Genomic DNA, 10489 nt, shown 5'->3' with positions numbered 1-10489 from the left:
CTTTGAAGATCTCGATCACCCTGGCACACTATCAGCAGAGACCCCGGCCATCCCAGCCTCTGCCTCGGTTCCAGAGACCACAGAAGACACCTCGCCTCGATCATCAGCTCGGCCAACTTCTACTTAATTCCAGAGGACTTATTGACTTTACACCTCTTTTTGATTTCCAGGGACGACCCACTCCAACAGAAGTACAAAATATAATTGCAGGTCAAGTCTCTCTCTGTGAGCAGTACTGGGAACGGTTTAAGGAGAAACTTGGACTTGAGAGCAACCCTATCCCTTGTTTTATTTGCAAAAATTACTCTCATCAAGTGTGGGTTTTGTGTCAGTGTCGAAAGTGTCAGAAGCGGTGGTATTGCATATCGCATTGCCGCTGTAGCAATTGTCCACACTGTGATCCTTTATGCCAATCTTATAGTAACTGTCTCATTTTAAAATTTGTGTGTGGACATGATTATGGCTGGCCTCCACAATGGTATCTTTGGGAGACAGACATGCCTTCTCAGACTAGTTCTCTTAGCAGGGCTCCTTCTCAACGATGGAGAAGTGGCCGCAATGCCACCCCTCCCAGAACGTAATGTTTGGCTTACGCTTGCTGAATCTTTAAATGAGTCTATGCTGTGCCTATCTATGACCTCCCCTGGTGACCCTTTCCAGACCTGTTTGGTGGCTATGCCCTTAGTGAAAAGTGAATGGGATACCTTATTCAATTTGACAGTTCGAAGGGAGTGTACTGCTATGGGCCGAATTGAGCCAACCTGGTGGTGCCAAGAAAGTTGGCAAAAAAGGGCTGGTGAATCAGCCGGATGGTACTTTTCTAACGACAGGGGTTTAGGAGTAAATAAGGTCCTTAATTTTCCCCCTCTCCCTATGCAGCCCCAAGAATTGGATATTTTTGAGTCCACGCAGTCCTTTGCATGTTTTTATTTAAACTATACTAACCGCCCCAGCAGAAAATTTGGCTTAGATGTTTCAGGAACAGGAATTTACACCAATGCTTCTGCCTGGTGTAATCATACTTTGCCCCAACCAGTCACTCCTGGAAGTGATGCTATTGGACTGCTAGACAATATATTTTTGATATGTGGAAACAGAGCATGGAAAGGAATACCAGGCAAAGCTATGGGAGGTCCTTGCACTTTCGGACGACTAACTATGTTTCACTCTTTTCGAGGAAACTTGCCATCTTTGCATAAACTGGTGCGAGCAAAACGCAGCACACACACATATAGCCAAGACTGTGATGATAATGTTGAATCTTGGAACCTAGGAGCCCGAGTGTTTGCATCTATCATTCCATCTATCGGAACGGCTCATGCTCTGAAAACTCTGAATAACCTTGGCTGCTGGCTTGCAAAACAAACTAATGCTACTAGCTCTGCTTTAACAGGCTTATTAACCGACGTAGATAGTGTAAGACATGCTACACTGCAGAATAGAGCTGCGATTGACTTTTTGCTTTTAGTGCATGGACACGGCTGTGATGAATTTGAAGGCTTATGCTGCATGAACCTGTCTGACCACTCCCTGTCTATTCATGCTAACATACAAGCCCTGCGAGATAGTGTTAACAAATTGAGAGTTGTAAGTGATAACGACTGGCTTGGAAACATACTTGGAGGATGGGGACTCACTGGCTGGCTCAAGCATTTAGCTGAAGCAGGAATTTATATTTTAGCCATGCTGTTGCTTATGATGATTTGTCTGCCATGTGTTTTGCAATGTGTTCAGAGACTGATCGATAAGTCAACAAAGAAAATTTTACTCGTGGATAAGAAAGGGGGAGACGTGAAGATACAGCTAGAAAGCAGAAGTGAGAGCACTGCTAAACTCATGTCAGAAGTAGACGCGCTAACGCTGCTAGGCCGCAAACCGTGGCAGGCAGTAAGGCCTATAATGAAACAGTCAGCATAAAAGGCATGCTTGGTATGTACCTGTGATAGTGCTAGCTTCTAGTTTTGCAATGTTTTTAAGAAACATAGATATGATTGTTATAGTGATTGCTGCTTATATAACTGAAAGGTATAAAAACTCAACCCTGTATCAATAAAATCGGCTTATTGAATCCAAGCAATCTGCCCTGTCTCTTTCATCACCGACCGTCTCGCGACCGTATCGCGACACATAGGGCGTTAATGATTAATTCATGGTCACGCTTTTCTATGTGTTCCCACTCTGGCAATATTTTGGACAATTTCTATTGGCTAGTGCCTAGTGCTAATAAGGAGGATTGCAAAGGTTGTTGTAATTTAACCATATTGCTCCCAATTGTTGTCAATTTGTTCATCAATATTTCTGAATCTATTGTGTTTAAAACTCCCAGTCCTGTCCCCAGTAATCCGTTAAGATCTCTCTCTTTTCTATACATGTGGGGCATATGTTTTTGCAGTCAGGTGGTCCAATCCATAAAAGAGGTTTTAAGAAATCGGGTACACTCTGGTTGAATGGCGGAGGCGTTTACTTGCATTGCCACCTCTACTCGCTTCAATGACCATTCTGGATTAACTAACAACTTTTGAATCCCTGTCTTTTTAACAGCATAAGGCCCAATCTTGGTAATTATGGGAACTATGGGTCCTAAAACAGTTTGAACTGAAGTAGTTGTGTTTTCTCTTAATGTTGGTGGTGCTGGTGTAGTTGTTTTATCTTCAGCCTTTCGAGAAGCAGTACAAATTTGGGTTATGTTATAATCAAATTTAAAATCTTTGACTGCACATCTCTCTATTTTAAGCCTAAACTCTGGGCAGTTGGCTAAGCATTTGTCACAGCATTCAGGGCCAATTCGAGTAAATTCTATGGGTTCTTGGTGAGCCCAATGGAATCCATCTTGAACGAATGCATATTCACATCCCCAAATGATCCTTCATTCCCAAACAGTTGCATTTGTAATTCTTAACATCTGAGTCAGGGACTGACGAGAGTGAAAGTCATAAGCTTTCCTTTGACATTTATGTACACCAGTCATCTTATATGCATGCAATGTTACATTTCCTTCAGTAGCTATAGCTATAACAATAATCACAAAAATTACACTTTTCCAAATTATGCTCATTTGACTATTCGTTTTAAAAGGTGTTAAGCTATGCTAGCATTTCACTCACACTCTATTTACTTTCCTGAGTAAGTTTTAATTTCAGTTCATTGTCACTCGGCATGACTTTCCAGAATCCTTCAGGAGCCTTCTTCACTCGGGTATGATGAATCCAGGCAGTTTGGTCTTTTGTAGGAACCCAGAGTGCCGAGAATATTTCTCTGCCTGTTTTGAAGGGTTTTTACCCCCCTGAATAACACTGTTTTGACCTCCAACCTTGGAAAAAACTGCCTATGATCAGACAAGAACTAGAAAATACAATGGTGTGAATAAGGTGATAGACTACTATGTAAGATTGTCACAGGGTGAAAAATTTCGAGGGTTTGGGCTTCTCTTTGTAGTAAATAGATAAGAGCAAAAACCATCAAAATGGAGGATTGTTGTTGTTCTCCAAACCTTCTTCTTCTTCTTCTTCTTCTACTACTCCATATTCTGCAGTAAAAGTAATGTGGAATGATTGGATAGAGAATTCCACAGTTCCTGGCCGTGTTACTGAATAATTGGTAGCAAAGTGAAAATAATATACGTTTTTAGTAACCATTGGTTAAATTATCTTTAAAAGGCTGTGTAAATCTTGATAATTAGACTTTTCTCCTGCATTCTCTGCTCTGTGTTATGCCTGGGTCACGCTAGTGACTCTGTTTCTCTGATAAGACTTAATAAGCAACTATCTGGCAGCAGTGAAACTCCAGGAAAAGTCTCCATTTGTCTCTCGTGCTAACTTCTGGCAAGAAATTTAAAACCCTCTCCCATCAGGAGGGACTTAATTTACAGCATGGTTCAGTGTCAGTCTTTGATCTTGATTGCAGTGAAGGTGGTCAGGAGCACCTGGAATGGTCCTTCCCACTGTGGTTCTAGGGTCTTTTCTGCAAAAGACTTAAAATATACATAATCCCCAGGTTGTATATCATGTATTGGTCCGTCTAATTCTCTGTTTCAAGCCCCAGCCACATGTTTTTCAATTTCTCTGAGCTGTTTGTTTAGGACCATCATGTATTTGTGTAGGGTTTCCTCCCCTACTTAGGTGGGGCTTATGCCTTCTTGGACCCCGTATGGCCTCCCGTACAATATTTCAAAAGGACTCAATTTTTCTTTTACTCTTGACTTGGTTCAAATTCGTAATAATGCCAGTGGAAGAACCTGAGGCCAAGGTAATTTTGTCTCTTGTCTTAATCTTGTAATTTGCTGCTTAATCAAATGGTTCATTTTCTCTACTTGGCCACTTGACTGAGGATGATATGGAGTGTGAAGTTCCCAATCTACGCCTAAGTGGTGACTAATTTGCTGTACAATTTTTGAAATAAAGCGTGGCTCTCTATCTGAAGATATTGTGGCTGGAGCTCCAAAACGTGGTATTATTTCTTGTAACAATACTTTGGTTACCTCTCATGCTTTAGAAGTTCTGGTGGGGAAAGATTCTGGCCATCCTGAAAAAGTATCTGTTAGCACCATCAGGTACCGATATCCCCCTTTCCTGGGAAGCTCTGAAAAATCAATTTGCCATTGCTGCCCAGGCCCATAACCTTTTCCAATTTGTCCAAGTTTTGGTTTAGGAATATTTTTGGGGTTAGTTTGGAGGCAAAGACTACATTGATGAGTTACTTGAATTACTGTACCTTGCAAATTTCTGGCCATAATTCTGTCTTTCAAGTAGTTATACAAAGCGTCTATCCCCCAATGCGTTTTTTCATGTTCTTTTTTCACTAATGACTATAACATGTAGGAGGGAATTACAAGTCTTCCTTTTCCTTCATCTGTGATAGCCCACTCTTCCTGATTATAACTCCCATTTTCCTGTTTAATAAGTCTCTTGTCTTTTTTATTATACTTTGGCTTACCTTCAATAAAAATCTGTCCATCTGGAATTAAGGTTGCTTCTACTGTCTTTATAATTACCTCACTTTTAGCTGCTTCTTTTGCCTTTCTGTCTGCTAGTTCATTCCCTTCTTCCAATTCAGAGCTCACTTTTTGGTGTGCTTTGATGTGCATGATGGCCACTTCCTCAGGTAATTGGACCACTTCTTTCCAGATGGCTCCCTGTGCATGAACCACCCCAAATGCATACCTTGAGTCTGTATAAATATTGATTTTCTTTCTTTTTACTAATTCCAAAGCTCGGGTTAAGGCAATTATTTCAGCATTTTGTGCAGAGGTGTTGGTTGGTAATGAGCCAGATTCTATGACTTCTTTGCTTGTGGTGACTGCATATCCAGCATGTCTTTTTCCACTGATGATGATGCCATGAAGATTTTTTGCCTTTTCTTTTATACTCCTGTTATTCCTTTTTTACAACTTCTGTATTCCTAGTGCTTTTTCCCTACATTCTTGGACTTGTTTGTCAAGCTAAGAGACTAAACATTTTAGAAGCTTCGTAGCTAGGGATCAGTGTGCCCCAGACCCCAAGGTCCTCTGCATAACACATTCTGTAAACTAAGATAGAACCATCCAGGGGAAGGCTCCTTGGGGAGGGGGGCTCACTTGAGCCTCTCATTGGGGAATCTTTGATAGATATGCTAATTAGTAAAACCTATAATGTTATACCCGATCTTTTGGAGCATATTCGGCGGGGTGCATTTTGATGCATATGACCTGGACGTGTGCACCTAAGGATCCTTAAAATAAATACCAAGATAAAATCCCTTTTCCCCTTCTAACCGTGTCTGACTCTTGATTTTAAGACCAGGAAAAGGCATCAGTTGCTGGCAACCCAGATGGGACCCTAAAGACCTTGAAACTTGCAGTCTTGGGTTGGAACACATCTTGCTTTTCCCCTCTCTTTGCCGGCAAATTACAGAGGGGCCAGGACCACAATCTAAGACTGTGACCAGGACTTTAGGACCCAGCACAGAAAGTCAGAAGCACAAAAAGAGGTAAGTGAAAAGGAGATCGATATTACCAAGATTGTGCTAGCACTAAGGAAGGAGATCTCAAAAGGAGTTAGAAAGGTTAGAGACAGAGAAGCCCATGAAAGGGGAAAGCTTAAACTTTTCCTTGCAAACTGTAGAAAAGAGGGGGACGCCCTCCGTGGAGTTCACAAGAGCCCAGAGGCTGCACCTTACGCAGCTGCAGGAGTGGCTCAGAGGTTGGTTGGTTGGTTGGTTGGTTGGGACGTCGGGAAGTTGTGAGTTCAAATCCTGTTGAGACCAGATTTTCGCACGCGCGCATTTACTGTTTGCTAAAACTAGTTGCTTTTTAGTATTTTAAAGTGCTGATTTGAAGTGTTTGTGTAGTAAGCTTGATAAGTTGCCCGGAAAATTGGAATTCCGAGGCCAGATTGCAGGCTGAATTCCAGAGTTAAGAGCTTCCCTCTGGCAGAGTTTTTCTGTCTGTGAGCAAACATGGGTAGTGTTTTTTCAGATGAAAATGAAAAAATCCCTCCTAACAGCCCATTAGAGTTGATAATAAAACACTAGAAATAGCTGACAGGGCGAAAAACTACTTTAGACACCTGAGAATCGATCAGACTGTCCACATGGGTTTGGCTGACTTTAAGTCAAAGAAATTGGCCTCGCTATAGGAGTTTGGAAAGTAACATCATTACTAACCTGATAGTAGAATTGAGATCATTACGTAAGTTTGATGAACTAAGATATGCAGAACTTTGTATCTGAACAGGGAAAAAACATATGTAGTAGACAAAAGTAATATAGAAATGACTTTGAGGATGAGAAAAGGAAAGAAAAAGCCACAGCAAGCTGACTCGCATACTAATACAGACAGGGAAATCTATATGACAGATACAGATATGGTAACACCAGCTTTGTGCAATGGGGGAGGGTCTCCCCCCCCTATTCAACCGCTGGGGCAGCCCACACAGGTGGGGGCGGGGGGCGGGGGAGAAGTGGCTCCGCTGCCGCCACCGCTGCCGCCTGTGCTGCCGTCAGGGCAGCCCGCACAAGTGGGAGTGGGGGCGGAAAGTGGGGAAAGAGTAGCTCCGCCTCCGCCACTGCCTCCGCCACCGCCTCCGCCTCCGCCACCGCCTCCGCTGTTTCCACCGCTGTCCGAGTGAGGGCAGAAGGAGGAGCGAGTGGCCGGCTCCAAGCCAGAGGAGCGGTGCGGAGCCTCCCCGCCCCCAGCCTCATCAGGGGCGGAGGGCGGGCGCGGAGGTGGGAAAGATGGGGGTATGCCACCACCCCCTGACGGCCCCAAAGGTGGAGAAGGAGCAGGTATGCCACCGCCCCCTGACTTTTCCAGAGGCAGAGATGGGGAAGGGGGAGGGGAAGGGGCGGGCTGGACACCTTTCCCTGAGTACCCCGAACACGGAAGTGAAGGCAGAAATGGACCCGGGCAATTGCAGTGGCATTCCCCAATACAGAGAACTGCAAGTTTCCGAGCCAAAGACAGGAGGAGCCACTCGCTCTCCCCACCCTGCAGCACGGCCAATGTTAAAGTTAAGGGCAGACGGGATGGCCCCGACCCAGGAGGCTCTTGCAGAGCTCGGGACGAGAGAAGCTGCTTGCAGGCCCTGCCTCCCTACCCCTCCACTGCCGCAAAAAGCGAGACAATTCCTGATCAACATTCGCCTGGAACAATCTTTAAAACCAATGAAGCAATTTAAATCAAAAGCGAATGAGATGATTCCGATACAAATACTTCTCACAGGGAGGGTGGTAGAAGAAGGGGCAAGATAGCCCGAGAAGCTATGAGAGCAGTCAGTGCCGTCGCTAAACACACAAGGTCCAAAGCAGGTGAAGGGGAGGAGGAAAAACTTGCATTAGAAGCACCTCTGAGACAGGCTGTGGGAAGTCAAAGAGTCATTTATATAAAGACACAGTTTTCCCTCAGAGAATTACAGCAGTGGAAAAACTCAATTAGGAAGTACAACGACAACCCAGAAAGAGTAGCTATGCGTGTACAAATGGCCATAAAATCCCAAAACCCAGATTGGGGTGATCTAAATATGCTAGATGAATTATTGGATAAAACAGAGAAAGAAATGATCAACAAAGCTGCTATATCTGCTATAGAAACTCAAATTGCAACTGGGAGTCTTCAAGGGTCAGTTAATGACATCTATCCCCTAGCAAACCCTGGCTGGGATCCCAATGTCCCAGAACAGATGGAAAAGCTGAAGCGATACCAGAAATGAGTGGTTGTTGAGTTAATAACATATTCTGTATTAAATACTTTAAAAGATAAACTAAGTCAAAACACTGTAAATGTGATCAGAGCTACAGGGGTAAGTGAAACAAGGCCTTTTCTCCAACCTTTAAAATTTAAATTGGGAAAACACTGGGTCACTCACCAATTCCTGTATATGCCAAATTCCCCAATGACATTATTTGGCAGAGATTTACTGGAAAAATTGGAAGCAGAAATTAAGTTTTCAAAGGAAGGGGGAGTGAAAGTTATAATCCCAGAATCTAAAATTATCGAAACAGCTGCTATACTTGTACAGGAGTGCCATAAAAAAATTCCCAGAGAAGTTGAAGAGGCTGTCATTCAAATAGTGTAGGCCAATGATTCTCCTGGGAGATCCAAAAAAACTGAACCTGTGAGTATCACACTCAAAGCAGGGGCTACATCAGTAAAGCAAAGACAATATCCTCTGAAAATAGAAGCTCGTAAGGGATTAGTACCTGTGATTGAAAAGTTTCTCAAATTTGGGTTGTTAGTGGCATATGAATCCAGGTACAACACATCAATCTTGCCAGTAAAGAAAGCTGATGGTAAAAGCTACAGGTTGGTACAGGATTTGAGGGAAATCAACAAGATAACAGAGGACATACACCCAGTGGTAGCAAATCCTTACACACTTTTGACAACACTAACAAATGAATTAGGGTGGTTCACTGTTTTAGATCTCAAGGATGCCTTTTCTGCATTCCTGTGCATAAGAATAGCCAAGAACTCTTTGCTTTTGAGTGGGAGAATCCAGAAACAGGGAGGAAGACCCAGCTCACCTGGACAGTTTTACCACAAAGATTCAAAAACAGCCCAACCATATTCGGAAAACAGCTGGCAAAAGAACTTGAGGACTGAAAGAAACAAGAACCAGGAAGAGCAGTTTCCAGTATGCTGATGACATCTTGATAGCAGCCAAGACACGAGATGACTGCATAAAGCTCACTGTAAGTCTGTTGAACTTTTTGGGCCAAAGTGAGTATCGAGTCTCGAAAGAGAAGGCACAAGTTGACAGGAAAACAGTAGTATACCTGGGCCTGGAAATTTCCCGTGGACATCGCCAACTCAGCAGAAAACAGAAAGAAGCCATCTGCCGACTTCCAGAGCCCCATACCGTAAGGGAGATGCAGGCTTTCCTGTGGATGGTAGGTTGGTGTCACCTGTGGATATCAAATGACGGTATACTGGTGAGACCTTTATATGAGGTTGTTGGGGTTTTTAAGAGACCTAGGTTTTTTTCCTGTTAAAGGAATTTTCCCCCATTCTGTTACTAAGACGATAAATCGCCGGGTACTTAAAAAAAGAGAAAAGGGCCTGGCCACCTTTTTGTTTCGCCTGGGTGTGGGTTCAGTTCGCTCTGAGTGTCCGGAGAGAGGAGCTGCAGACAAAGGAGCTGCTGGTTCCTCGTCTCGGCAGTTTTTTTTTCTTTTTCTGCTGGAAACAACACCGGGATCCCAAAGCCGCTTTCCCTGCCCTGCTGGAGGCCGGGCTGCGGCTGCCCTGCCCCGCTGCTGCTTCAAGCTTTCGCTACGCTGTAGCCGTGCTCGCCCTGCCTGCCTGGGCCTCCATGGGGTTTTCCCATCTGGATACATCTCGCCTGCCACCCGGGATTTGTGCTCGTCCCTGCCGCTCCAGCCTGCCATTCTAGCCTGCCGTTCCAGCCTGCTGTTCCCGAGAGCCCAGGATCGGCTGCCCAGCGGTTTGTGAAGCCTTTGTTCCATCCCTCCCCGGGATCCCAGGGCACCGGAGCCACGTGCTCCCCGAGCTCGCTCCGGAGCGCCCCCTGCAGCCGCGGGGGAACCATCACACCTGCCCTGCTCACCGGGAGCCACCAGCGCCCCTGCTGGCTGCAAGTAGAACTGCACCCAAGGGGAAAGGGCCCGACAGCCAAGAAGGCTGGGACTGGGTTTGTGTTTGCTGTTACTGCCATAGTTATTGCTGTTTTGTTCGACTGGTTATATATATAATAGTAAAGAACTGTTATTCCTATTTCCCACATCTTTGCCTAAAGGCCCTTGATTTTCAAAATTATAATAACTCAGAGGGAAAGGGGTTATATCTGCCACTTCAAGGGAGACTTCTGCCTTCCTTAGCAGACACCTGTCTTTCAAAACTAAGACAGAGGTCCTTAAAGCAGCTGAAAAGGGGACAATCATGTGGACAGAGAATGCCAGGGCTGCATTTAAACAGCTGAAACATTCCTTGATGTCAGCCCCAGCTCTGGGGCTGCCAGACTTGACTAAACCTTTTGAACTCTTTACACATGAGCGA

The sequence above is a fragment of the Corvus moneduloides genome, chromosome W (genome assembly GCF_009650955.1).
Source record: "Corvus moneduloides isolate bCorMon1 chromosome W, bCorMon1.pri, whole genome shotgun sequence".
Classification (NCBI taxonomy): Eukaryota; Metazoa; Chordata; class Aves; order Passeriformes; family Corvidae; genus Corvus; species Corvus moneduloides.
This window is presented reverse-complemented; position numbering follows the sequence as displayed.